This window comes from Scyliorhinus canicula, chromosome 7 (assembly GCF_902713615.1).
Source record: "Scyliorhinus canicula chromosome 7, sScyCan1.1, whole genome shotgun sequence".
NCBI lineage: Eukaryota > Metazoa > Chordata > Chondrichthyes > Carcharhiniformes > Scyliorhinidae > Scyliorhinus > Scyliorhinus canicula.
The window spans coordinates 165770735-165797313 of NC_052152.1; the positions used below are offsets into that span (position 1 = coordinate 165770735).

At 46.6% G+C, this 26579-nt stretch overlaps 1 protein-coding gene across 4 annotated transcripts in view; it reads left to right on the forward strand.

Moving 5' to 3' along the window:
* The first annotated feature begins 600 nt into the window (after nucleotides 1-600).
* Nucleotides 601-26579, forward strand: part of rtel1 (regulator of telomere elongation helicase 1) — a 190574-nt gene continuing 164595 nt past the window's right edge. For 3 of the 4 annotated variants that reach the window (XM_038803195.1, XM_038803196.1, XM_038803197.1), the window contains exon 1: nucleotides 601-862. The gene's annotated coding sequence lies outside the window, so the exon portion shown is untranslated. The remainder of the gene's footprint in view (nucleotides 863-26579) is intronic. The other variant, XM_038803198.1, reaches the window with a different exon arrangement.

A 26579-nucleotide genomic window follows, 5' to 3' on the forward strand; every position in this document is an offset into this window, starting at 1 on the left:
CTTTCAGATGCTGTATTTAAAACATGACCAAGCTTTTGATCATGATGTAGAGATGCTGGGAAGAACAGGAAGCTTTTGATCATCTGTCTAATGTCAGTTTATGTAGCAGGGTGTCAAATGTTAGACCATAAGATATAGGAGCACAATAGCGCTATTCGACCCATCGGGTCTGCTCTGCCATTCAATCATTGGTGATATATTTCTCATCCCCTTTCTCCTGCCTTCTCCCCAATCCCCTCATTAATCAAGAACCTATCTATCTCTGTCTCAAAGATACTCAGTGATTTGACCTCCACAGCCTTCTGCGGCAGAGTTCCACAGATTCACCACCCCCTGGCTGAAGAAATTCCTCCTCATCTCAAATGTTGCTTTATAAACGCTCCTGGGAAGTGCACTGGGACGTTTTGATCTCGATAAAAGGGGCTTTGTAAATAAAAGTTTTTGTTGGAAGTGTATATCCTGTTTCCTTAAAAGCGTCATGATCACACTCTACAAGCAGCAAATTTAGTCTGGTTTGCATTATAAAATGGTATTATAATGATTTAGGCGTGATCATTATTGTATGATCAATCTGAGATCAGGGACTGAGGAGCTCACTGGATCACACAGAGGAGAAGGGGACCATCTCCAGGACCCCGCCCCCCAGCTCAGTGACTGAGGGCGAGTGGCGCCAAATGCGAAGTGGTGGCGGTGGGGAGCCGGGCGAAGGGGAGGAGGCAGCCCAGCGGAGGCTGAGCCGATAGAGGCGGTTGGAGCATCGGGAGGGAGCGAGTCTGCAAGGTCGCTGTCCGGGACTGGGCCGCGCAGCCTGGGGGTCGGTTTTCGCCGGGCCTGGCCTGTGGCGGCTCCATCGCGGGGGCCCGTGAGTATTTTAAGCAGTACTTCACCGGCCGGGCAATCAACCTGCCAATTCTGCAACTGGGTGAATGCCACCATCTGTTTTTATAAACTGTATATACACACACGCCATTATAAATAATTCAGCAGTAAATCCTCACTGTGTCTATCAATCCACTAACTGATCAATTCCATTTTCCTGGGTTGTTCCTGCTGTCTGATTCAAATGATCGGTTCATCTCATATCTTTCATGCAAAAATGAGTGAACTTCTGAGATGAGACTACTTGAACCAAATATTTTTTATGCCTTCTATCTTCCCTGCTGCACTTCATTGGAGCACTGGTGAATCTCCAGGTATAAGGAGAGAAATCGTATGGCTTATTCTGCTGCTGAAGTGTCTGTCATTCCAAGATACTTGGAGTGCCTTTGGTGATTGGGAACTGAAGGCCAATTTTAACCTCAGTGTGGCATCAGGTCATTTGTTGCCCTGTTTGTTGCTGATCCTGGGGTTGCAAACTCCCATTGGAGGCATTTCCGGTGATTTGATGGTGCAGTGTTGTATGACTACGTGGAACCTACAAATGTTGCATTTAATTTGAGGGGTCTTTGTATTTTTCGGGTATCTGCTGTGACCAGTTACATATAGAGATCAGTGAGTTATTACTCCTGGTTGAGAGAAATCTGAGTGTTGCCGTTGTTGCTGTTATCAGAGCAATTTTGGTGTATTACTGTCAGTTGCTGTTAGCCCTAGAATCTTATCCTCACTCTTTCCACAATCACATGCTTGCAGTGGCCTCTCGTTTTTTGGAGCAAAAGACAATGTCCATAACCTCAAGGCTGTATAATTTTGAAATTAGGATTTTGAGCTGTGAGCTGAGTACTGTGACTTAATAAATATTCACTGTATTTGGTTTTTCTTCTGTTTAATGTTACTTTTTTCAATTGAAAAATATTTTTATTGGAGTTTTGGCATTTCATATACATTAAACAACGAGACAAAATCAAAACATGTATCTACAAGAATATACAGTAACTGTAGTTTAATATACAAAGAAAATGCTGCTGAATGCTTGCTGGGCCAAACCATGGCCCACAGTATACCCACTCGGCCTTGTGGGGCTGGTCGCTGGCTGTCCCCCCCCCCCCCCCCCCCCCCCCCCCCCCCCCCCCCCCAGTACTTTACTGGGCCCTGGTTAGAAACAGGTCCTGGAACAAGTTGGTGAACAGCCTCCATGTTTTGTGGAAGCCTTTCTTCGACCCCCTGATGCCATATTTTATTTTTGCTAGCTTGAGAAATTCGGACAGCCAGTCTGCAGTTTTGGGTGGTGCAGCTGAGTAGGAGTCTTCAGCAGGTGATCAGCGAAGCAAAGGCCAGGGCGACAGCCCCACTCCCCATGTAAAGCTCTGGCTGTTACGATAACCTGAAGATGCCACCAGCGGGAAAGGCTCCACTCTCACCCCCACAACCCTGGACGTGGCCTCAAAGAAGGACATCCAGTACTCCACAAGTCTGGGGCAAGTCCAGAACATGAGTGTGGTTGGCCGGGCTTCCCTGGCACCGTTCAAATTTGTATTCCACCTCCGGGAAGAACCTGCTCATTCTCGTCCAGGTTAGGTGAACCCTGTGCACCACCTTTAGTTGCTTTGTGCTCAGCCCTGCGGACTTGGAGATGAAGTTTGCACTCTGCAGTGCTTCGATCCAGAGTCCTTCCCCTATCTTCCTCCCATTTCTCCCTTGTCTCGTCCAGGAGTGAGCGTGTCTCTTCTAATAATCGTCCATACATGTCCGCATAGTTCCCGTCTCCCAGCTCACCCACAGTCAGTAGTCTGTCCCATAGTTAGTGTCCTAGTATCTGGGAATGTCGTCTCCTTGTGGAGGAAGGTTTTGACTTGGTTATATCTTAGCTCGTTCCCTTTCGGGAGCTGGAACTTGTCCATTAGCTCCCTCAGGGTTGCTACTCTAGTACCCAGAGGAATGCCCCTGTGCGGAAACTTTCATCCATTCTGTTCCTGGTTCCTTGACCCAGTCCCGCACCCTTCCTGCGGTAGCCACCCAGTGGTAGAGCTGGAAGCTGGGAACGGACAGGCCTCCCAAGTTTCTCTTTCTTTGTAGGACTTTCTTCCTAATCCTCAGACACGTGCACATGCTCCAAACTCCTTCAGGAGTTCCATTATGCCTTCCATGATGCAGAGGAGCAGGTCATCCACACAGAGTGAGACACTATGCTCTCTGTCTCCTCTTCTGATGCCTCTCTGTCCCTTTGCTGCTCAGAGAGTAATTGCCAGTAGGTCAATTGCCAGTGCAAATAGTAGTGAGGCTAGTGGCCATCCTTGCCTCTGTCAGCCAGAATTATCAAGATTTGGTGGTGTTTGTCACGTACGCTCACCAAGGAAACGCTGAACAGTAGTTTCACCCAGTTGGAGAACCCCAACCCAACCATTCCATTCGACCCTGTTGAAGGCCTTTTCTGCTTCTAGGGAGATGATCACCTCCGGTGTCCTTTCCCTGGACTGGGTCATGATCACTCAGTTCTCCAGTTGCCTCGCCAGGGCCTTCGCCAGAATCTTGGCATCAGTATTAAGGAGTAAGATGGGTCTGTATGACCCACACTCTTTTGGGTCTTTTTCCTTTTTAGGGATCAATGATATTGAGGCCTGTGCCAGATTTGGCGGCAGGGTTCCTCTTGATATTGAGTTGGACAACATCTCCCGCAGGTGCGGGGCCAGTGCTGGTGCAAACGTTTTGTTAACTCTGCTGGAATCCGTCCGGTCCCGGCGCCTTCCTTGCCATGACTTCCCTCTGTTCTAATGGTGCTTCCAGGCCCTGTGTCCTGTCCTCCCCAAGACTGACATGTCCAGTCCCTCGAGGAACTGCTTGATTTTCATCCCTTTGGGAGCTTGGGAGATGTACAGCACTCTATGGAAGGCCTTGTTAATCTCATCTGGCACCGCGATTAGTTTGCTGTTCCTGTCCTTCACCCGAGCTATTTCCCTTGTGGCTGCCTGCTTTCTCAGCTGGTGAGTCAGCAGGCAGCTGGCCTTGTCTCCATGTTCATAAAAGATACTTCGTATTTAGTTATGCTGGTGCTCTGCTTTCTCAGTGGAGAGCAGGCCAAAGTCCATTTGTAACTTTTTTCTCTCCAGTAGTTCAACGGTCAGGGCCGTGGAGTAACGCCGACCTACCTCCAGTATGGAATCGATTAGTTGTTGCCTAGCCATCCTCTCCTTCCTATCTTTGAGTGTCCTGTATGCAAAAATCTTCCCCCTTATAACTGCCTGTGCCTCCCAGAATGTGGAGGATGGGACCTCCCCATTTTGGTTGCAGGTGATATCTGCTCACAGAACGCCTTGTCAGCGAGGATGACCATGTCCAGCCTCCAATGTGGGCGCTGGACCTGTCCCATCTCCAGCTACACATCTATGTAATGTGATGTGTGGCCGGAGATTATTATTGTGCTGTACTCCACTCCAACTATCCCTGGAAGCAATGATTTTCCTACTACGAAGAAGTTGTTCCTCCTTCTCCTTTGGGTGCGATAATTTCCATGGGTCCACTGCCTCCATCTGCTCCATAACATTGTTTGTTCTCTCGTCATGTTTGACTGTCTCCCTGTTTTGTGGCTGGATCTGACCGTCCGTGGGTCCTGTATGCAGTTAAAGTCCCCCCACCTTCCCATAATGAGTCAGTGGGAGTCTATGTCGTGAATTTCTGCCACGGTTTTCTTTACAAAGTCAGCATCGTCCCACTTGAGGGCGTTCACATAGACAAGCACCACTGGTGCCCCTTCCCGTGCACCACTAACCATCATGCCACCCCCGATTTGCTCGTGTATTAGTGACTCTATCAAAATCTTAATTCTATTTTTGTTAATCAAATACCTGTGGAATACTTTGTTTATTTTTATGTTTTTAAATATTTGATTTCCGGTTTCTCCTTTCCTAATGGTTTAGCTCTCCTTTCCTAAACTGATCATATTCTCCTTTGTCATCCTCTTTGTTTACGTAATATCATATGTCAGTTTATCTACAAATATATTCTCTCATAGTTGGCTTTCTCTCTAATCTATTACTTTGTATTATCCACATATCTCTTTCTTAATTATTATCTCAAACTATATATTATATTGTAACCACTACTCCCTATTTCTTGCACATATATTTCTAATTCACTGGTTTTACATTTTGGGAACACTCCAAATATTTATTTTCATGAGAATGCAAAGGTTTGCTTTAATGTACAGGAATGAATAATCTTTAATCGAGCAAAGTAAAAATAAATCATTCTATTGGTTAACTACACAGGAAACATTGTGGATTGTCAGTGCAGGATCCCGATGTCGCTGACTGATGGACAAGTTATGCCAATATATTTTCAGTCCCAGACAGAAATTACATAGAACATAGAACAGTACAGCACAGAACAGGCCCTTCGGCCCTCAATGTTGTGCCAAGCCATGATCACCCTACTCAAACCCACGTATCCACCCTATACCCGTAACCCAACAACCCCACCCCCTTAACCTTACTTTTACTAGGACACTACGGGCAATTTAGCATGGCCAATCCACCTAACCCGCACATCTTTGGACTGTAGGAGGAAACCGGAGCACCCGGAGGAAACCCACGCACACAGGGGGAGGACGTGCAGACTCCACACAGACAGTGCCCCAGCCAGGAATCGAACCTGGGACCCTGGAGCTGTGAAGCATTTATGCTAACCACGATGCTACCCTGCTGCCCCCAGTGAATTAGAAATATATGTGCAAGAAATAGGGAGTAGTGGTTACAATATAATATAGTTTGAGATAATAATTAAGAAAGAGATATGTGGATAATACAAAGTAATAGATTAGAGAGAAAGCCAACTATGAGAGAATATATTTGTAGATAAACTGACATATGATATGGTACAAACCAAACTGATTAAGAAGTCACATTAAGGTGGCATTGTGGCCCAGTAGTTAGCACTGCTGCCTCACGGCGCTGAGGAACCCGGGTTTAATCCCGGCCCCGGTTGACTGTCCACGTTGAGTTTGCACATTCTCCCTGTGTTTGCGTGGGTCACATCCTCACAACCCAAAGATGTGCAGACTAGGTGCTAAATTGACAATTAATTGGAAAAAAAATAATTGGGCACTCTAAATTTATAAGTAAAAAGAAGTGACATTAGACTTCTGCAGACAGAAGAGCAGTATGGTTGGGAAGGTGAATCTCTGCGTGATTCTCACAGGATTTGCATCTTTTCTTTAAACCATTCTTTAAAATCACCTCACTTTCTCAAAGAATATCTCTACAAAGCAGGTGTTCCTATATAGAACATAGAACATAGAACAGTACAGCACAGAACAGGCCCTTCGGCCCTCGATGTTGTGCCGAGCAATGATCACCCTACTTAAACCCACGTAACCCAACAATCCCCCCATTAACCTTACACTACGGGCAATTTAGCATGGTCAATCCACCTAACCCGCACATCTTTGGACTGTGGGAGGAAACCGGAGCACCCGGAGGAAACCCACGCACACACGGGGAGGATGTGCAGACTCCACACAGACAGTGACCCAGCCGGGAATCGAACCTGGGACCCTGGAGCTGTGAAGCATTGATGCTAACCACCATGCTACCGTGAGGCCATATGCTAATGGTTTATCAGAGGATTGAGAGCTGAGCTGGTATCTTGTTGTTTAAGTGGGAATAAAGATAGCAGTTAACATTATGGTATTCACTGCATTGAGTGGTATTGCTTAAGGGGTAATTTAAACTATTTTCTGGTGTGTTAGTAATAAAGCTTGTTTTAATATAACATATCCCTATTTCTTCATGTAACCACTTCTGGAGCGAGGTATTCTTTCCTCACAGTCTTACAAATTAAATGAAAATATTGGGGTTTCTGTACAGTAAGCTAGCCAATGTTGGGGTCTAGTCTGGGATCGTAATATATTTGAAGAGAAAGGCAACAGGGAAATTGAAAACAATAAAAAAGAAAAGTGATCAACTAGCCAAGCTTGAAAGATGGCAAAACCCCCGGTGTAGATGGATTGTGGATACTTGAAGACGCTAAGGAAGTGATGACTGAGGCACTCAAATCAAATTATGAAATTTCAATAGATGTGATAAATTTCAGTAAATGAATAAATGTAGCTCCGATTTTCAAAATGGGAGTTAAAATTGATCCAGACAGCAATGGGGCAGTTCGATGGTGTCTGTGGTAGAAAGATACTCAAATCTTAATTGAGATAACAAAAATATCTAACGAATGAGGATATAATGAAACATTTGTTTCTTGATGGTTTAAAAAATATTTTTATTCTCCTTTTTCACATTTTCTCCCGAATTTACACCCACCAACAACAAACAATAATAAGACCATAAGACATAGGAGCGGAAGTAAGGCCATTCGGCCCATCGAGTCCACTCCACCATTCAATCATGGTTGATTTCAACTCCATTTACCCGCTCTCTCCCCATTGCCCTTAATTCCTCGAGAAATCAAGAATTTATCAATTTCTGTCTTAAAGACACTCAACGTCCCGGCCTCCACCGCCCTCTGTGGCAATGAATTCCACAGACCTACCACTCTCTGGCTGAAGAAATTTCTCCTCATCTCTGTTCTAAAGTGACTCCCTTTTATTCTAAGGCTGTGCCCCCGCGTCCTAGTCTCCCCTGCTAATGGAAACAACTTCCCTACGTCCATCCTATCCAAGCCATTCATTATCTTGTAAGTTTCTATTAGATCTCCCCTCAACCTCCTAAACTCCAATGAATATAATCCCGCGATCCTCAGACGTTCATCGTATGTTAGGCCTACCATTCCTGGGATCATCCGTGTGAATCTCCGCTGGACCAGCTCCAGTGCCAGTATGTCCTTCCTGAGGTGTGGGGCCCAAAATTGCTCACAGTATTCTAAATGGGGCCTAACTAGTGCTTTATAAAGCCTCAGAAGTACATCCCTGCTTTTATATTCCAAGCCTCTTGAGATAAATGACAACATTACATTTGCTTTCTTAATTACGGACTCAACCTGCAAGTTTACCTTTAGAGAATCCTGGACTAGGACTCCCAAGTCCCTTTGCACTTTAGCATTATGAATTTTGTCACCGTTTAGAAAATAGTCCATGCCTCTATTCTTTTTTCCAAAGTGCAAGACCTCGCACTTGCCCACGTTGAATTTCATCAGCCACTTCTTGGACCATTCTCCTAAACTGTCTAAATCTTTCTGCAGCCTCCCCACCTACTCAATACTACCTGCCCCTCCACCTATCTTTGTATCATCGGCAAACTTGGCCAGAATGCCCCCAGTCCCGTCATCTAGATCGTTAATATATAAAGAGAACAGCTGTGGCCCCAACACTGAACCCTGCGGGACACCACTTGTCACCGGTTGCCATTCCGAAAAAGAACCTTTTATCCCAACTCTCTGCCTTCTGTCTGACAGCCAATCGTCAATCCATGTTAGTACCTTGCCTCGAATACCATGGGCCCTTATTTTACTCAGCAGTCTCCCGTGAGGCACCTTGTCAAAGGCCTTTTGGAAGTCAAGATAGATAACATCCATTGGCTCTCCTTGGTCTAACCTATTTGTTATATCTTCAAAGAACTCTAACAGGTTTGTCAGGCACGATCTCCCCTTACTAAATCCATGCTGACTTGTCCTAATCCGACCCTGCACTTCCAAGAATTTAGAAATCTCATCCTTAACGATGGATTCTAGAATTTTGCCAACAACCGAGGTTAGGCTAATTGGCCTATAATTTTCCATCTTTTTTCTTGTTCCCTTCTTGAACAGGGGGGTTACAACAGCGATTTTCCAATCCTCTGGGACTTTCCCTGATTCCAGTGACTTTTGAAAGATCATAACTAACGCCTCCACTATTTCTTCAGCTATCTCCTTTAGAACTCTAGGACGTAGCCCATCTGGGCCCGGAGATTTATCAATTTTCAGACCTTTTAGTTTCTCTAGCACTTTCTCCTTTGTGATGGCAACCATATTCAACTCTGCCCCCTGACTTTCCTGAATTGTTGGGATATTACTCAGGTCTTCTACTGTGAAGACTGACGCAAAGTACTTATTAAGTTCCTCAGCTATTTCCTTGTCTCCCATCACTAGATTTCCAGCGTCATTTTGGAGCGGCCCAATGTCTACTTTTGCCTCCCGTTTGTTTTTAATGTATTTAAAGAAACTTTTACTATCATTCCTAATGTTACTGGCTAGCCTACCTTCATATTTGATCCTCTCCTTCCTTATTTCTCTCTTTGTTATCCTCTGTTTGTTTTTGTAGCCTTCCCAATCTTCTGACTTCCCACTACTCTTTGCCACATTATAGGCTCTCTCTTTTGCCTTGATGCATTCCCTGACTTCCTTTGTCAGCCATGGCTCCCTAATCCTCCCTCTGATAACCTTTCTTTTCTTTGGGATGAACCTCTGCACTGTGTCCTCAATTACTCCCAGAAACTCCTGCCATTGCTGTTCTACTGTCTTTCCCACTAGCCTCTGCTTCCAGTCGATTTTTGTCAGTTCCTCCCTCATGCACCTGTAATTACCTTTATTTAACTGTAAAACCTTTACATCTGATTCTACCTTCCTTCTTTCAAATTGCAGACTGAATTCTACCATATTATGATCACTGCTTCCTAAGTGTTCCCTTACTTTAAGATCTTTTATCAATTCTGGCTCAATACATAACACTAAGTCCAGAATAGCCTTGTAATCAACAACAAATATGTCAAACCCCATAACAATAACGATCCCATCCTCCCACCAACCCTCAAACATCAGACCGCATGTTTACATAAACAAATGACAAAAAGAAATTGGGGATTACCCATAGTCATCCTTAATATACACAGCACCCAACACCCCCCCCCCCCCAAACTAATGTTCGATGTTATCCAGATCTTTAAAGTGCATAATAAATAGTGCCCATGACTTGTAGAACCCCTCCGAGCTTCCCCTCAGTTCGAACTTAACCTTCTCAAGGGTCAAGTATTCCAACAGATTCCCCCACCACGCCAGGGCAAAGGGTGGAGAGGCTGCTCTCCATCCCAGCAGGATCCGCCTTCGGGCGATCAGCGAGGCGAAGGCTATGATATCTGCCTCCGAACCCGTTTCCAACCCTGGCTGGTCCGACACCCCGAATATGCCTCCCGGGGACCCGGGTCCAGTTTCACGCGCACCACCGTGGAAATTACCCTAAACACCTCCTTCCATTACTCCCCTAGCTTTGGACAGGGCCAAAACATATGAACGTGATTATAGTTGATTTTCTAATTGAAGGTTGTATTTAACCAACATTATCCTTTGAACAGTAAATAAGAAGAATGCAGTGGTTGAGGTATTCATAGGCTTTTCGAAAGCTGACAGTTTCACGCATGTGGAGTCAGGGATTTGGGTATCAGAATGGATTACAAGATGACTGCAAAGTAGAAACAAGAATTAAAGTATATTTCTCAGACTGGCAGAAATTGAGAAGTGATGTCCAATGGGAATCTATGTTGGAATGACTATTATTTACCATTTATACGTACGATTAGGACTTGTGAATTGGAGTTATGGTGCAAATTTGCAGATGATGCTAAATTTGGGGGAGGGAGTGATGGTCGGGTGGGTGGTATAGCTAGTAGTTAGGAATGCTACACGAACATTCAGGAAGATTTAAAAAAAGGTTCGCAGAGCAGGAAGATAAGTAGCAAAATATGTTCAATTTCCGGAATAGCCGGAAGGGTGGGAAGAGACAGCAGAATGAATGGTGGCATGTGTAAAGTATAAACACTGACATAGACTAGTTTAGATCATTGCCTCCTTGCGGTAAAAAATTAAGTTGAAACTTCAAACACCAAAAAAGAAAAGATGTGCAACCATTTGGACCGTGACATGTTGAAGGATCAGAACATCAAAGAAGCATTTACTCTTAAAGCAAGAAAAAAATAAATAGATACGGAGGGGGTCACAGGACGCGGGCACAGGAATAGCTGCTTTTCCGTGGGCTCTGGCGCTACTCATTTTTCAGTCCCTCTTTTATCCTGTTTACGGGGCACATGCTTACCTAATCGGGGAGTGAATACTCCAGAGTTTGTCCCGAGAAGAATTTTGGCTGAGTGTTGGAGAACAAAATGCAGAAGAATCCTAAGAAAGGTGGCAATGAAAGGGAGATAAAATGATAAAAGCAAATTACTGCGGATGCTGAAATCTGAAACAGAAAATGCTGGGATCTCCCAGCAGGTCTGACAGCGTCTATGGAAAAAGTACGGAGCTAACGTTTCGAGTCTTGATGACTCTTCATCAGAAGCAGAGAAAAAGGGAACAGCCGTTCACAATGGAGGTGGAGCCGGTTTCTCAATATGGTGACTTGGTCCTCGAGCGGGCTCTTGACCCGGCGCAGATGATGACCGCGCACATCATGAGAGTTATAAATGACAAACTTGGCTTGTTGACCCAGAATATTAGTGCTCATGAGAACGAGCTACAGAATACTAATAAAGGCTTGATGAAACGAAGGAAAGAATCCTGAACGTTGGAAATGTTGCTTCCTTAGCTGAAGCTCGCATTAAATCCTTGGAAAGCCAGCTACCTTATATGTCAAATCCTGAAAGATCTGGGGAACCAAGGCCGGAGGAAGAATGTCCGGGTCATCGACCTGCCAGAAGGAGTGGAGGATAAGAACCCTATAAGTTTTTTTGAGAGCTGGCTACCATGTTTCGTTAAGCTGGATCCGAGCCGGCTACCATGTTTCATTTAAGCTGGATGTATCAAGTTGGAAAGGGCACATTGTATCCCTTTGAGGCCCAGAGATACTCAACATTTCAGGCCCGTAATTATTTACTTTCATAACTTCCTGGGTTGTCTGAAATTTCTGGAGGTGGCGAGGTGTGGCAGGACCTGGCTCCATAAGAGGGCAAGGGTCTTATTTTTCCAGGGCTTCTTGGCAGCGACACAGCAGAAGTGTAGAGGCGTCAAAAATTTAGAAAACAGCTCAAGGCAGCTGGAGTGAATTATGCCCTCGTTTATCCTGCGACCCTCAGGATGGTATCCGACAAGTCCATTAAGACATTTGATACTCTGGCTAATGCATTGGCTGATGTGAAGTCCATAGAAGGTGATAGTTTGGAGTAACAGTCTGCAGCTTGTTGAAATATCAGACGTTTTCCCCGTTATGATGCCCCTTGTCTGATTTTGTGATGTCTATCGTGATTGCTGGGAGGTGTTGCCAATTTAATGGAATACTATAATAATGTTGCTCTTTTAGAGTCACCAATATGATACTGAGGCTCTTTTTATGATATGATGTTATGCCCCAACAGCGTCGCCAATACTGTGGGTGTTTCTATTTCTCTTACTGTACCACAAGGCTTTCCTGTATATCGGTCAAATAACCACACAGCCAGTTAGTACTGTGCAAGTGGATAAGGCCTTTATCTTGGTCACGTGGCTGGTTTGAAGAAGTGGCTCTGTCTCTGCTGGGCTCATCCATCAGGTAGCGATCGTTGGTCTTGAACTTGGCTGTCTGGTCGTTATGCTGCAGTTGGGCTGGCACAGGCCGGATCCAAAAGAGGCTGGCACAGGCCGAGTCCAAAAGAGACAGAACACATGGCTGTGTCCCCTTTTATCCCTCTGGGATTTCGCGCTCTTTGGGGCGGTCCTTAATCTTGGACCCAATAGTTCGACAGGGCTTCGATCACTGCCTTCGATTTCAGCCAATAAAGGGGCGGATGCCTTGGTGGCTGGGCGGGTCCTTAGCGGTCATTGACATTGGTAATTGGGCTCTCTGAGTAAAGGGAGTGGCGTCGATCAGTCTGTGGCTGTAACGGTTTCTTGAGTGCAGTCCTCTTGTTCTGGGGAACGATCCATTAAAATGCAAATGTGCGGGGTTTTTGATCAAGCCTAGCTACCTGCGTTTCAAATACACAGAAGCTCTGTATCTGTCCGAGTCCTGGGTTGGCCATAATTCCCATTGTCCTTTGCAGGTGGCCATCTCAGATGGCTACAATGTTAATAACTGAGCATTATACTGAATGTTTTATCCTTAAGAATCTCAGGGACTTCCATTTATTTGAATGGAAGACACCCTTCGGTGTGCTGCTCCTAACTAAGGGGTCCGTTGTGTATGTAGGATGGTAGCTGGGCTGCATGCTAGTTATCTGTCTTTTCTTATATGTATCTTTATAATGGTATGATAGATACGACTGCACAATTAGCAGGTGGTGGGTAAAAGGTTTAGGCCTTCATGGGTGGTCTCAAAATGCGAGCGGGACTTGTCTTTTCTCCTCGTTCTAAGGAGTATATCTCCTGATGGTAATGACGGCATAGACGTAGGGTTAGCCTTATGAGTCCTCACTAGTGTTGAGGAATGTACTCTGTAGCCATCTAAGATTGCCACCTGCAAAGGACCATGGGAATTATGGCCAACCCAGGACTCAGACAGATATAGAGCCTACGTGTATTTGAAACGTGGGTAACGAGACCTGATCGAAAACACCCCACCCCCAGCTCATTTGCATTTTAATGGCCCATTTTCCCAGGACAATAGAACTCCAATCAAGCAACCGGTACAGCCACAGACTGAACGGTTCCACTCCCTTTACTCAGAAAGCCCAACTGCCAAGGTCATTGACCGCTAAGGACCCGCCCAGCTACCAAGGCACCCGCCCCTTTATTGGTCGAAATCGAAGACGGTGATCAGAGCCCGGTCGAACTGTTGGGTCCAAGGTTAAGGACCGCCCTAAAGAGCGCAAAATTCCAGAGGGATAAAAGAGAGCACAGCCATGTGTTCTGTCTCTTTTGGATCCGGCCTGTGCCAACCCAATTGCAGCAGGAACAGCCAGCTAAGTTCAAGACCAACGATCACTACCTGATGGATGAGCTCAGCAGAGACCGAGCCACTTTCTTCGAACCAGCCAAGTGAAATCCAGATAAAGGCCTTATCCATTTGCACAGTACCGGTTGCCCTGAAGTTAAGTATAGGTTATTGTAGCTGATAGGTGTACTTTAACTTGTAATAGATATTGTGTTTACATGTCGAGGTAACCCTTGTGTATGTAAGTTAAACCATCTTTTGAACTAACTAACTGGTGGTGTGGTCATTTGATCGATACAAGGGAAAGCTTGTGGTTCACCAACATTATCATTCATATTAGCAACAGTATTGGTGACGCTGTTGGGATCGAAAACGGGCAACAACTCGGATAACTATTGTCACTATTTTGTTGTGGTGGGGTTTTAAAATTGTTGACTGGATACTGCAATGGTACAGAGATGTTTCCTGTCTGCAAGAATGACGTTATTTGGTGTCTATGGTGTCTTCGGTCATAGATGTGTTTTGGTGCACGCCCGAATGTGATGCGAAAATCCTATCCCATGTTTCACCTGGTTGATTGAACAATGGCAGTAGCTAATTTAAAATAATGCTCCTGGAATGTGCGGGAAGTACCTCATCCTATTTTTAAAAAAAAGTCTTGTAATTCCTTTAAAAAGGAGAAAGTACGGGGTAGCAATTTTAGTCAATAAAAATGTTCCCTTCAAGGTAGAGAATTGTGAGAAGGGCAAGGGGGGATAGATAGGTAAGCATGCAGATACAGCAGGTGATAAAGAAGGAAAATGGTCTGTTGGCCTTCATAGTGCAAGGATTAGACTACAGGAGCAGGGATGTCTTGCTGCAGTTATCCAGGGCCTTGGTGAGTCAACACCTGGAATATTGTGTGTAGTTTTGGTCTCCTTAACTGAGGAAGCATGTTTTTGCTGTAGAGGGAGTGCAGCGAAGGTTTACCAGACTAACTCCTAGGAGGGCAGGATGGACATGTGACGAGAGATTGAGTTGGTTAGAATTGGATTCGCTGGAGTTCAGAAGAATGAGGGGGATCTCATTGAAACCCCTAAAATTCTAACAGGACTAGACAGGGTAGGTGCAATAAGGATGTTCCCGATAGTCGGGTGTCCAGAACAAGGGGGCCACAGTCTGAGGATACTGGGTAGACCATTTAGGACAGAGATGAGGAGAAATCTCTTAACCCAAAGAGTGGTGAACCTTTGGAATTCATTACCGTAGGCAGCAGCTGAGTCCAAAACATTGTATGTTTTCAAGAAGCAGTTATTAATCTTTATTAGTGTCACAAGTAGGCCTTCATTAACACTGCAATGAAGTTACTGTGAAAATTCCCTTGTCGCCATACTCCGGTCCCTGTTTGGGTACACCAAGGGAGAATTCAGAATGTCCAATTTACCTAACAAGCACGTCTTTTGCAACTTGTGGGGCGAAACCGGTGCGCCCAGAGGAAATCCACACAAACACAGGGAGAAAGTGCAGACCGTGCACAGACAGTAACCCTTCCCAGGAATCGAACCCGAGTCCATATAGCACTTGCGGTGAAGGGGATCAAAGGATATGAGGGAAGGCAGGATTATGCTACTGAGTTGCATAATCAGCCATGATAATGAATGGCGGAGCAAGTACGAAGGGCCGAATGGCCTCCTCCTACTATTTTCTATGTTTGTATATGTGATTGTTAAGGAACTTGTATATGGAGAATCTGTTTTGATAATGAATGTGTACGGCCCACCACATCATTCCCCGGAGTTTCTTCATGGATATTTAAAAAAATAATCTTTTTATTTGGTTTAAAAATTTTCTACAAATAAGGCAATAAACAACATTTTAATGCAAAACAGGTACAGTATAGAGCAAATATAAGAACAAAAAGGACACTTTTCCAATAAAACAACAAAAGAAGAAAAAGGTAAATAACTTTCAAACTCTATACCCAAAATCCCTAATAGATGAACGTGTCTCGATAAACGGTTGCCATCTCTGTAGAATCTCTCAACAGAACCCCAAATGTAGACTTTATTTTCTCTAGATGCAAAAAGGACATTTAAGTCTCCTAGCCAAGGATGCTGGCACATCAGCTGAGGAAGCAGGAGGCGGCGAGAGAAATAGGGAAAATAAAAGATATGAGAGGGAAGATAGTGATAGACCCGGGGGTGGTTAATGACGTGTTCCGTGAATTCTATAGTCGACTATATGAGTCTGAACTCCCAGCTGGGGAGGAGGGTATGAATTAATTCCTGGAGAGGCTAGAATTCCCGAAGGTAGATGAGCTGGTGGAAGCCCTGGGGGGCCTAATTGGGCTCGGGGAGATGATAAATGGATTGGGGGTGATGCAATTGGGCAAGGCCCCGAGATTCCAAGTGGACTTTTATAAAAGGTTTTCTGGGTTACTGGGGCCGCTTCTGGTTAAGGCTTTTAATGAGTTCAAGGAGCGAGGAATGCTTCCCTCAACACTATCCCAGGCACGATTTCTCTCATCCTGAAGCGAGACAAGGACCCGGAGAGCTGTGGGTCGTACAGACCAATTTCCCTTTTGAATGTAGATGCTAAATTGCTGGCAAAGATCTTGGCCACTCGAATAGAGGATTGTTTTCCTGAGGGAATCGGGGAGGATCAGACGGGATTTGTGAAGGGCAGGCACCTGACGTCCAATGTTAGACGGCTTATTAACGTTAAAATGATGCTAGCGGAGATGCGCGAGGTTGAGGCGGTAGTAGTCATGGACGCGGAGGAGACTTTCGACCGGGTGGAGTGGAAGTACCTATGAGATATTTTGGGTAGGTTTGGGTTCGGGCAGGGATTTGTGGATTTGGACCGGCTGCTATATCGGGTGCCAGTGGCAAATGTAAGAACCAACCCATTCCGGTCAGAATACTTTGGTCTCTGTAGGGGGACAAGGCAGGGATGCCCGCTCTCCCCATTACTGGTTGCCCTGGCCATAGAGCCCTTAGCGATGGCCCTTAGATATCGAAGGCCTGGTGGGGGATAGTGGTGGGGGGGCGGGGGGGGGGGGGGGGGAATAGAGCACAGGGTCTCTCTCTATGCGGGCGATTTGCTGCTCTGTGTCACAGACCCAGTGGGGGGTATGGCCGAAATCATGGAGGTACTAGGAAAATTTGGGTGATTTTCAGGCTAGAAGTTAAATATGGGAAAGAGTGAGATGTTCGTGATCCAGGCACGGGGGCAGAAAAGGAAACTGAAGGAGTTACCTTTTCAAGTGCTTGAGAGGAGTTTTAGATATCAGGGGGTTCAAGTCGCTAAGGATTGGGGGCAGCTTTACAAGTTAAATCTGGGCAAAGCGGTCGATCAGATGAAAAGGGTCTTCCGTAGATGGGACATGCTCCCACTGACGCTGGGGTGGAGGGTTCAGATGGTGAAGATGACAGTCCTTCCGAGACGGCTCTTCTTTTTTCAATGTCTCCCGATTTTTGTCCCAAAGGCTTTTTTCAGGAAAATGAACGCGGCGATATTGGGTTTTGTGTGGGCGGGCAAAACCCCGAGAGTAAAGAAGGCACTCCTGGAACGGGGTCGCGGAGAGGGGGCCTTGGCCCCCCGAGCTTTGTTAACTATTACTGGGTGGCTAATATATCGATGGTCAGGAAGTGGGTAGTGGGGGAGGGGTCGGTTTGCGAGCGAGTGGAAGCGGCAACTTGCAAGGGTACGAGTTTGGAGGCTTTACTAACGGTGTCTCTGCCATTCTCGCCGGCTCGGTACTCTATAAGCCCTGTGGTGATGGCAGCCCTAAGGGTGTGGGGACAATGGAGGCAGCAAATGGGACTGGAGGGGGCGTCCGTGTGGTCACCGATCTGTGACAACCACCGGTTTGCCCCGGGGAGGCTGGATGGGGCTTTAAGAGATGGCAGTGGGCAAGGATTGAGAGATTTGGGGACCTATTCATCCAGGACGGCTTTCCGGCTTGGAGACATTAGAGAAGGACTTTGAGCTGTCAGGTGGGTTTCGGGTGCAGGGCTTTGTATGGATGCAGGTTCCAAGCTTTCCTTGCCACCCCCTGAGGGGTGATGTGATGTCAAAAACAGGGGTTGGAGAGGGGAGGGTTATGGAGATATACAAGGAGTTGATAGAGTGGGAAGGGGCCCCTATCAGGGAGGTGAAGAGGAAGGGGGAAGAGGAGCTGGGAGGAGAGATGAAAATTGAACTGTGGGAAATAGTGTTGAAGAGAGTCAATTCATCCTCATTGTGTGCTAGGCTTAGCTTGATCCAGTTCAAGGTGGTCCACAGGGCCCACATGACGGTAGCCCGGATGAGCAGATTCTTTGAGGAGCTGGAGGATAGGTGTGGGGGTAGCCCGCCAAACCATGTATATATGTTTCGGGCATGTCCGAAACTGAGGGGATTCTGGCAGGGATTTGCGGACGTCATGTCAGAAGTCCTGGAAGGGAGGGTAACTCCAAGTCCAGAACTGGCAATATTAGGGGTATCGGAAGAGCCAGGGGTGGGGTGGGGAGGGCGATGTCCTGGCCTTCTCCTCCCTGGTGGCCCGGAGATGGATTTTGCTGGGTTGGAGGGACTCGGAGACCCCGAAGTCAGAAGTGTGAGTCAGCGACATGGCAGGGTTTCTCAGTCTAGAAAAAAAATCAAGTTTGCTTTGAGAGGATCAATTCAGGGGTTCGCCCGGAGATGGCAACCGTTCATCGATTTCTTCAAGGAAAATTGAATGTCAGCAGTAAAAAAAGGGGGGGGGGTGGGAAACAGGAGGCATGGCAATGTTAGGTAAGGACAGGGAACTTAATATATGGGTAATTATGGGATAGGCTGGGGGTAGTAGGGGACGTTTTTGTCTTCTTTTTTGTTTTTTAGGTGTTTTGCGTGTGTCGGCCCACGCAGTTGTTTAAGAAATGTTCATGTGTTAAACTGAAAATTACAAATGCTTCAATAAAATATTTTTTAGAAAAAAAAGTCTCCAAACCAGCCAGAGGCACTAGGCGGAGTGGGAGACCTCCAACCAAACAGTATCTGCCTCTGGGCTGCCAATGAGGAAATGGCAATAACGTCCGCCTCAACCCCAATCTGAACTGTTGGAGAATCCAAAATCCAAAATATGGCAATATTTCTAAGCGGAGAATATTAGACATAGTGTTAAAAAATAAAGTCCAGAGGCTGGCTAGTCCGGGACAGGACCAAAACATGCGCATATAATCTGTGGGGGCAAGTGAGCAGCGGTCACACCTCTTCTCAATATTCGGGAAAAACCCACTCTGGTCAATTATGTCCACTGTGGCACTTTGAACTGAATTAGGCTCAACCGGGCACATGAGGACGTGGAGTTAACCCTGATTTAGGGCCTCTCTCCAAACCTCGCCTGTGGATACGGGACCCGATTCACTCTCCCATTTCACACTTGCCCTGTTCAGTGGGGAGGGATCGGATGAGAGAATGTGGCCTTGTAGGTCTGAGATACCCGTACCAGCCTCCCCGAACAGGCGCCGGAATGTGGCGACTAGGGGCGTTTCACAGTAACTACGTTTGAAGCCTGCTTGTGACAATAAGCGATTTTCATTTCATTTTTCATTTTCAGATAGACCCCCTGCCCAGCTTAGCCGAGGATAGAATCTTCTCCAGTAGGTGGAGGGTGGGGCCAGAGGAAAGGAAGGGCAAGTTGTACGGGTGAAATCAAGAAATTAAAAGAGCAAAAAGACTAGGGTGGCTGAAATTTGGCCACTAGTTCTCTAAAGCTGGCAGACCTCCCCTCCATGAGCAGGTTACTCGAGTGTTCAAGTCCCTTCAATTTCCATAAGTCAAAGATTGAGTCCAACCCTGAAGGTAAGAAGAGGTGGTTGTTACAGATATGGGCCAATGAAGACGAGGACAGAAGTTTAAAATGTCAGATTCCAAGAGAGGAGACCACCACCAGGTTTGAGGAACACCGAGCTGGAGAAACGGGCAATGGTGTACTAACCATGACTAGGAGGGTGGATGTAGTGCAAGAGCGAGCCTGCGTTTGTCTCCAGATTGAACCGGGATCGCCGATCCACTAAGGTTTTTTGGATATTGGCGGCCCAGTAATTTTGGAGGGCCAAAATTTTGGAGGGTCTTGCCCTCTGGAGTAGAATGGTGCAGATTCTGGGATTCTTGCCCACACAGATAAAGATGGCTATCATTTTATTAACCTTAATGAAAAAGGATTTGAGCAGGAAAATGGGAGGCATTGAAATAAAAATAAAAATCTGGAGAGCATGTTCATTTTTATTGATCTGAAAGTTTTGGGCTCCAGTGAGGGACTAGACAGGGGACCTTATCCCCGATATTGTTTGCATAAGCCTTTCGCAGATGCTATTCGACAGGCTGCTTTGATTTTTGGACTACCCAGTGGAAGAAAACAGCATAAGATCATGCTTTACATGGACAATGTGCAGCTGTTTGTATCTAAGCCGGATGCCTTAGCTCCTACTATTATGGTAGATTTTGCATCTTCTCTGGTTACAAAATAAATTTTATGAAGTCTGAGGCCATGCCAGTGGGTGGGCTGAAGAAATCCACCACCCTTGTTTCTTTTTTAAAATATTTCTTTATTCGCCTCCTTTTTCACATTTTCTCCCAAATTTACACCCACCAACAATAAACAATAATCAGTAACAAATATGTCAATCCCCATATCAATAACAACGATCCCATCCTCTCACCAACCCCCAAACATCAGCCCACATGTTCACACAAACAAATTACAAAAAAGAATTAGGAATCACCCATAGCCACCATTAACACCTATCGCCCCTCCCACCCACCTGCCCCAACTAATGTTCGATGATATCCAGTTCTTGAAAGTGCATAATGAATAATGCCCATGAATTGTAGAACCCCTCCATCCTTCCACTCAGTTCAAACATAACCTTCTCAAGAGTCAAGAATTCCAACAGATCCCCCCCCGCCACACCAGGGCACAGGGTGGCGAGGTTGCTCTCTAGCCCATCAGGATCCGCCTTCGGGCGATTAACGAGACAAAGGCTACAACATCTGCCTCTGCACCCGTTTCCAACCCCGGCTGGTCCGACACCCCGAATATGGCCTCCCGGGGGGCCCAGGTCCAGTTTCACGTGCACCACTTTAGAAATTACCCTAAAAACCTTCTTCCAGTAATCCTCTAGCTTTGGAAGGACCAAAATGTATGAACGTTTTGACCCTGCCCCCAACGCGAAATGTTGGCAAAACTGCCTCCACATTCTCGATGAAGCTATTATTAGTGGACTCCACCACCCTTGTTGATAACTTCCCATTCAGGTGGTCCCCTTTGGGGTTTACTTACCTGGTTGTTGTAATTATCCACCTCTTTAAGCAACTATATGGGGCTCACTTACCCTGGTTAATTGCTTATGTTATGTGGGACCTGACCCGCTGGTCCTCCTTGCCAATATTGTGGCTGGGAAGAATCACATTCGGATGATTCTGTTGCAGAGGTGGTTACTTTATCCTTTACAAATGTTACCAATCTTGTCAGATGGGGTCTTAAAGGAGGTTAATGGGGTGATTAGTTTATTTATACTGAACAAAAAGAAGCCTTGCTTGAAGTTGACTAAGTTGTAGCTCCCAGGTTCCAAAGGGGGGGTTGGGGGTGCCGAACATTAATACCATTTAGCCTCTCATCTTAGGTTTATAAGAGATTGGGTCAGAGAGGGCCCTCCTCCATTTTGGCTCAATATTGAAGCAGGTCAGTCGGTGTATCCTTTATAGGCCTTATTGTTCGACGGGGACTTCAACACCGGGTCTGTTAAGTGTGAGAATCTTATAATTACCAACACTCTTAGACCATGGAGGATGGTCCGTCAATTAGAAGGGAGATCTAAACTGACTCCCTCTCTCCCATTCAGGACAACCTGGATTTACCACGAGGTCTAATGAATCATGGACTTGATATCTGGAGAGGTAGAGGCATTTGTAGGGTGGGGGTTATGCTCCATGGTGCCTTCCTTGGCATCCTTTGAGCAGCTGTGCCAACAAGATTGACGTTCCAAGACACTCCTTTTTTTTAAAATACCTGCAACTTAAAACCTTTATCCTCAATAAGACAATTATTCGTCTTGACACTTCAATCTCCCCAGTGGAAAAAATACTGACTTCTGTGTAACCTAAACAGTTAATTAGCAAGTTTTATAATGTGTTCTAAATACTGTGTGAACATATTGGGAACCCTGCGGTTTTGGGAAAGAGTCAATATTGAAAAAGAGACATGGGGTAGTATATGGGAATATGCCAATAAAAAGTTGGTATGTAATAAAATGAAAGATATTCAGTTTAAAATATTGCCCTGTTTGAACATCACACCAAATTTGTGAAACAGGTTTGATCTTGCTATATCTTCGTTCTGCCGAAAGTGCCAGGTTGTTGAGGATGCCTTTATACACTTTGTGTGGTCTTGTGTCAAAATGTAATTCTATTAGCGGGTGGAGGCGGCTTCGTGCAGGGGCTCCAGCTTGGCAGCCCTGGTCACGGCTCCTCTACCGCTGCCGCCGGCCAAGTACACCACCAGCCCGGTAGTGGTGGCGACCCTGCGGATATGGGGCCAGTGGAGGAGGCATGTAGGGGAGAATGGGGCGTCTGTCTGGGCGCCAATCTGTGACAACCATCTGTTTGCCCCCGGGAGTATGGATGGGGGGTTCCGAGTATGGTGGCGGGCGGGGGCGGGAAGGGTGGGTGATATGTTCCTGGAAGGGAGCTTTGCGAGTTTGAGGAGCTTGGAGGAGAAATTTGGGTTGGTAAAGGGAAATGACTTTAGATACCTACAGTTGCGGGATTTCGTTCGTAGACAGGTCCCATCTTTCCCACGCCTCCCGCCAATGGGGATCCTAGACAGAATAGTCTCTAGGAGGGAAGAAGGGGAGGGTAGAGTCTCGGGTATTTATAAGGTGCTCATGAGGGAGGAAGGGTCCCAGACAGAGGAACTGAAACTTAAATGGAAGGAGGAGCTAGGCGGGGAAATAGAGGATGGGCTGTGGGCAGAGGCCCTGAGTAGGGTAAATTCGACCGCGACATGTGCTAGGCTCGGGCTGATTCAATTTAAGGTCGTTCACCGGGCCCATATGACGGTGGCTCGGATGAGCAAATTCTTCGGGATAGAGGACAAATGCGCTAGGTGCGCGGGAGGACCAGCGAACCACGTTCATATGTTTTGGGCATGCCCTAAGCTGAGGGGGTACTGGGAGGGTTTTGTGGGTGCTAAAAACAAGGGTGGTGATGAGTCCAGGGTGGCAATTTTTGGGGTTTCGGAAGACCCGGGGGTCCAGGGGGAGAAAGAGGCCGATGTTTTGGCCTTTGCTTCCCTGATAGCCCGGCGACGAATACTATTGGCGTGGAGGGACTCAAAGCCCCCGAAGACTGAGTGGTGGCTTGCGGACATGTCGAGTTTCCTGGGTATGGAAAAAATTAAGTTCGCCTTGAGGGGATGTGGTGAGAGTGAAGTGCAGAGGTCGGGGAGAATGTACAGACGGAAACGGTCGAATTCCACGCCCTGTACAGTAAGTTTAACCAGGCAGAAACCCCGGATCGGGACAGAGTGGGAACCGGAGGCAAGGGAGATCTGCCGGTCGGCGGGATGGACCGCAAGGGAATAGCGCCTTACCGCGTCCGGGTGGACGAAGCTCTCGGTGCTCCCGGAGTCGATGAGGCAGGAGGTCACATGGCCGTTGACCAGCACCGATGTGGAAGAGGGTGCCAGGTTGCGAGGACGGGACTGGTCGAGCGTAACGGAGGCGAGCAGTGGTTGGTCGGCGGTTGAGTCAGATGAGTCCGACGAGGAGCGGTAGCCCGTGTCCCGTGATGGCGGCCCCTGGAGACGAGATGGCGGCATCCGCAGCTATGGAACTGCTCAAGGAGAACTATGCACCATCGGCGAACACCCTGTTTGCGAGGCATCAACTTTCTACTCGCGTCCAGCAGCCGGGTGAGTCGATTGAGGACTTCTGGAGGGCCCTTATACCTCTGGTACGAGACTGCGACTGCCGGGCCCTCACAGCCACGGAACATTCTGATTTACTCATACGCGATGCCTTCGTTACAGGCATTGCTTCGGACCCCATCCGGCAAGGTGAATGTGGTGAGATAACCACTGTAGTTATGTGTATTGCAGTAGGGGGATGTATGCCTGTACCTGTAATACAGGTTCCTCCGGTCAGCCCCTGCCGGCTAGCTCCGCCCACAGGGAGCTTATGTATAAATGTATGAGAGCTGCTCAGACCCTTAGTCTACTGTTGCAGATGGAGGGACAACATCGTACAACAATAAAGCCTCTATTGTACTAGTCTCTCGGCTTTGGGTATAATTGTTAGCGCTACTGGGGATCTGTGCAGGGGTTCGCCCGGAGGTGGCAACCATTTATTGACTTCTTTGCGGGAGAGTGAGCATCAGCAAGGGGGGGGGGGGGGTAGAGTAGGAGGGAAAATATGGCAGGTAGTACCGGTGGGAGAGGAGCGGGCTTGTGCAATATGTTACGATGGAAGTATTGAAAGTACGTGGATGTTTGCACATTTTTGCCTTTTTTGCTTTCTTTCTGATGATGTCTGTAACTGTTTATAAAGCCAAAAACTACCTCAATAAAATTGTTTATAAAAAAAAATGTAATCCTATTGGTGAGGTGTAGTTAAAGAGCTTGAGAGGATATTCGGCACAGCCCTAGAATTTGATCTTTTATTCCTAATCCTGGATCTTGCTGACCAAAGGATTAGTAGCATTAATGAAAAAAGGCTGTTTAATATCCTAATGTTTGCAGCACGGAAAAATATCCTCTACTCGAATAGCGAGAAGTATCCTTCGATTCAAAATTGGCATAAAATAATTATGGAATTTATCGCTATGCAGTTCCTGACTTCTGTACTCTGTTTTAAATCAGATACATATCAGATTGTTATAGTCAGGGGAATGAAAACGAACGGGCAGACAGTGCAGGGATCCCTAGTGGCCGTTCCCCTTCAAAACAAGTATACCGTTTTGGATGCTGTTGGGGGGGGGGATGACCTACCAGGGGAAGGCCCCAGCGGCCAGGTCTCTGGCACTGAGTCTGGGTCTGGGGCTCAGAAGGGAAGGGGGGAGAATAGAAAAGCAATAGTAATAGGAGATTCAATGGTTAGGGGAATAGACAGGAGATTCTGTGGTCGCGAGCGAGACTCCCAGAAGGTATGTTGCCTCCCGGGAGCCAGGGCCAGGGATGTCTCGGATCGTGTCTTCAGGATCCTGAAGGGGGAGGGTGAGCAGCCAGAAGTCGTGGTGCACATTGGTACCAACGACGTAGGTAGGAAAAGGGGTGTGGAGGTAATAAACAAGTTTAGGGAGTTAGGCTGGAAGTTAAAAGCCAGGACAGACAGAGTTGTCATCTCTGGTTTGTTGCCGATGCCACGTGATAGCGAGGCTAGGAATAGGGAGAGAGTGCAGTTGAACATGTGGCTGCAGGAATGGTGTAGGAGGGAGGGATTCAGGTATTTGGATAATTGGAGCGCATTCTGGGGAAGGTGGGACCTGTACAAGCAGGACGGGTTGCATCTGAACCAGAGGGGCACCAATATCCTGGGAGGGAGGTTTCCTAGTACTCTTCGGAAGGGTTTAAACCAATTTGGCAGGGGAATGGGAACCGGATTTGTAGTCCAGCAACTAAGGAAGCCGATATTCAGGACACCAAAGCGTGTAGTGACGCAGTGAGGAAGGTAAAACTGACAAAGGAGAGTACTTGCAGGCACGGAGATGGGTTGAAGTGTGTATACTTCAACGCAAGAAGCATTAGGAATAAGGTAGGTGAACTTAAGGCATGGATCGGTACTTGGGACTGCGATGTGGTGGCCATCACGGAAACTTGGACAGAAGAGGGGCAGAAATGGTTGTTGGAGGTCCCTGGTTATAGATGTTTCAACAAGATTAGGGAAGATGGTAAAAGAGGTGGGGGGTGGCATTGTTAATTAGGGATAGCATAACAGCTGCAGAAAGGCAGTTCGAGGAGGATCTGCCTACTGAGGCAGTATGGGTTGAAGTCAGAAATAGGAAAGGAGCAGTCACCTTGTTGGGAGTTTTCTATAGGCCGCCCAATAGCAGCAGAGATGTGGAGGAACAGATTGGGAAACAGATTTTGGAAAGGTGCAAAAGTCACGGTAGTAGTCATGGGTGACTTCAACTTCCCAAATATTGAGTGGAAACTCTTTAGATCAAATAGTTTGGATGGGGTGGTGTTTGTGCAGTGTGTCCAGGAAGCTTTTCGAACACAGTATGTAGATTGTCCGACCAGAGGGGAGGCCATATTGGATTTGGTACTTGGCAATGAATCAGGGCAAGTGATAGATTTGTTAGTGGGGGAGCATTTTGGAGGTAGTGACCACAATTCTGTGACTTTCACTTTAGTAATGGAGAGGGATAGGTGCGTGCAACAGGGCAAGGTTTACAATTGGGGGAAGAGTAAATACAATGCTATCAGACAAGAATTGAAGTGCATAAGTTGGGAACATAGGCTGTTAGAGAAGGACACAAGTGAAATGTGGAACTTGTTCAAGGAACAGGCACTACGTGTCTTTGATATGCATGTCCCTGTCAGGCAGGGAAGAGATGGTCAAGTGAGGGAACCATGGTTGACAAGAGAGGTTGAATGTCTTGTGAAGAGGAAGAAAGAGACTTGTGTAAGGCTGAGGAAACAAGGTTCAGACAGGGCGCTGGAGGGATAGCCAGGAGGGAACTGAAGAAAGGCATTAGGAGAGCTAAGAGAGAGCATGAAAAATCTTTGCCGGGTAGGATCAAGGAAAACCCCAAGACCTTTTACACATATGTAAGAAATATGAGAATGACTAGAGCGAGGGTAGGTCCGATCAAGGACAGTAGCGGGAGATTGTGTATTGAGTCTGAAGAGGTAGGAAAGGTCTTGAACGAGTACTTTTCTTCAGTATTTACAAACGAGAGGGGCCATATTGTTGGAGAGGACAGTGTGAAACAGACTGGAAAA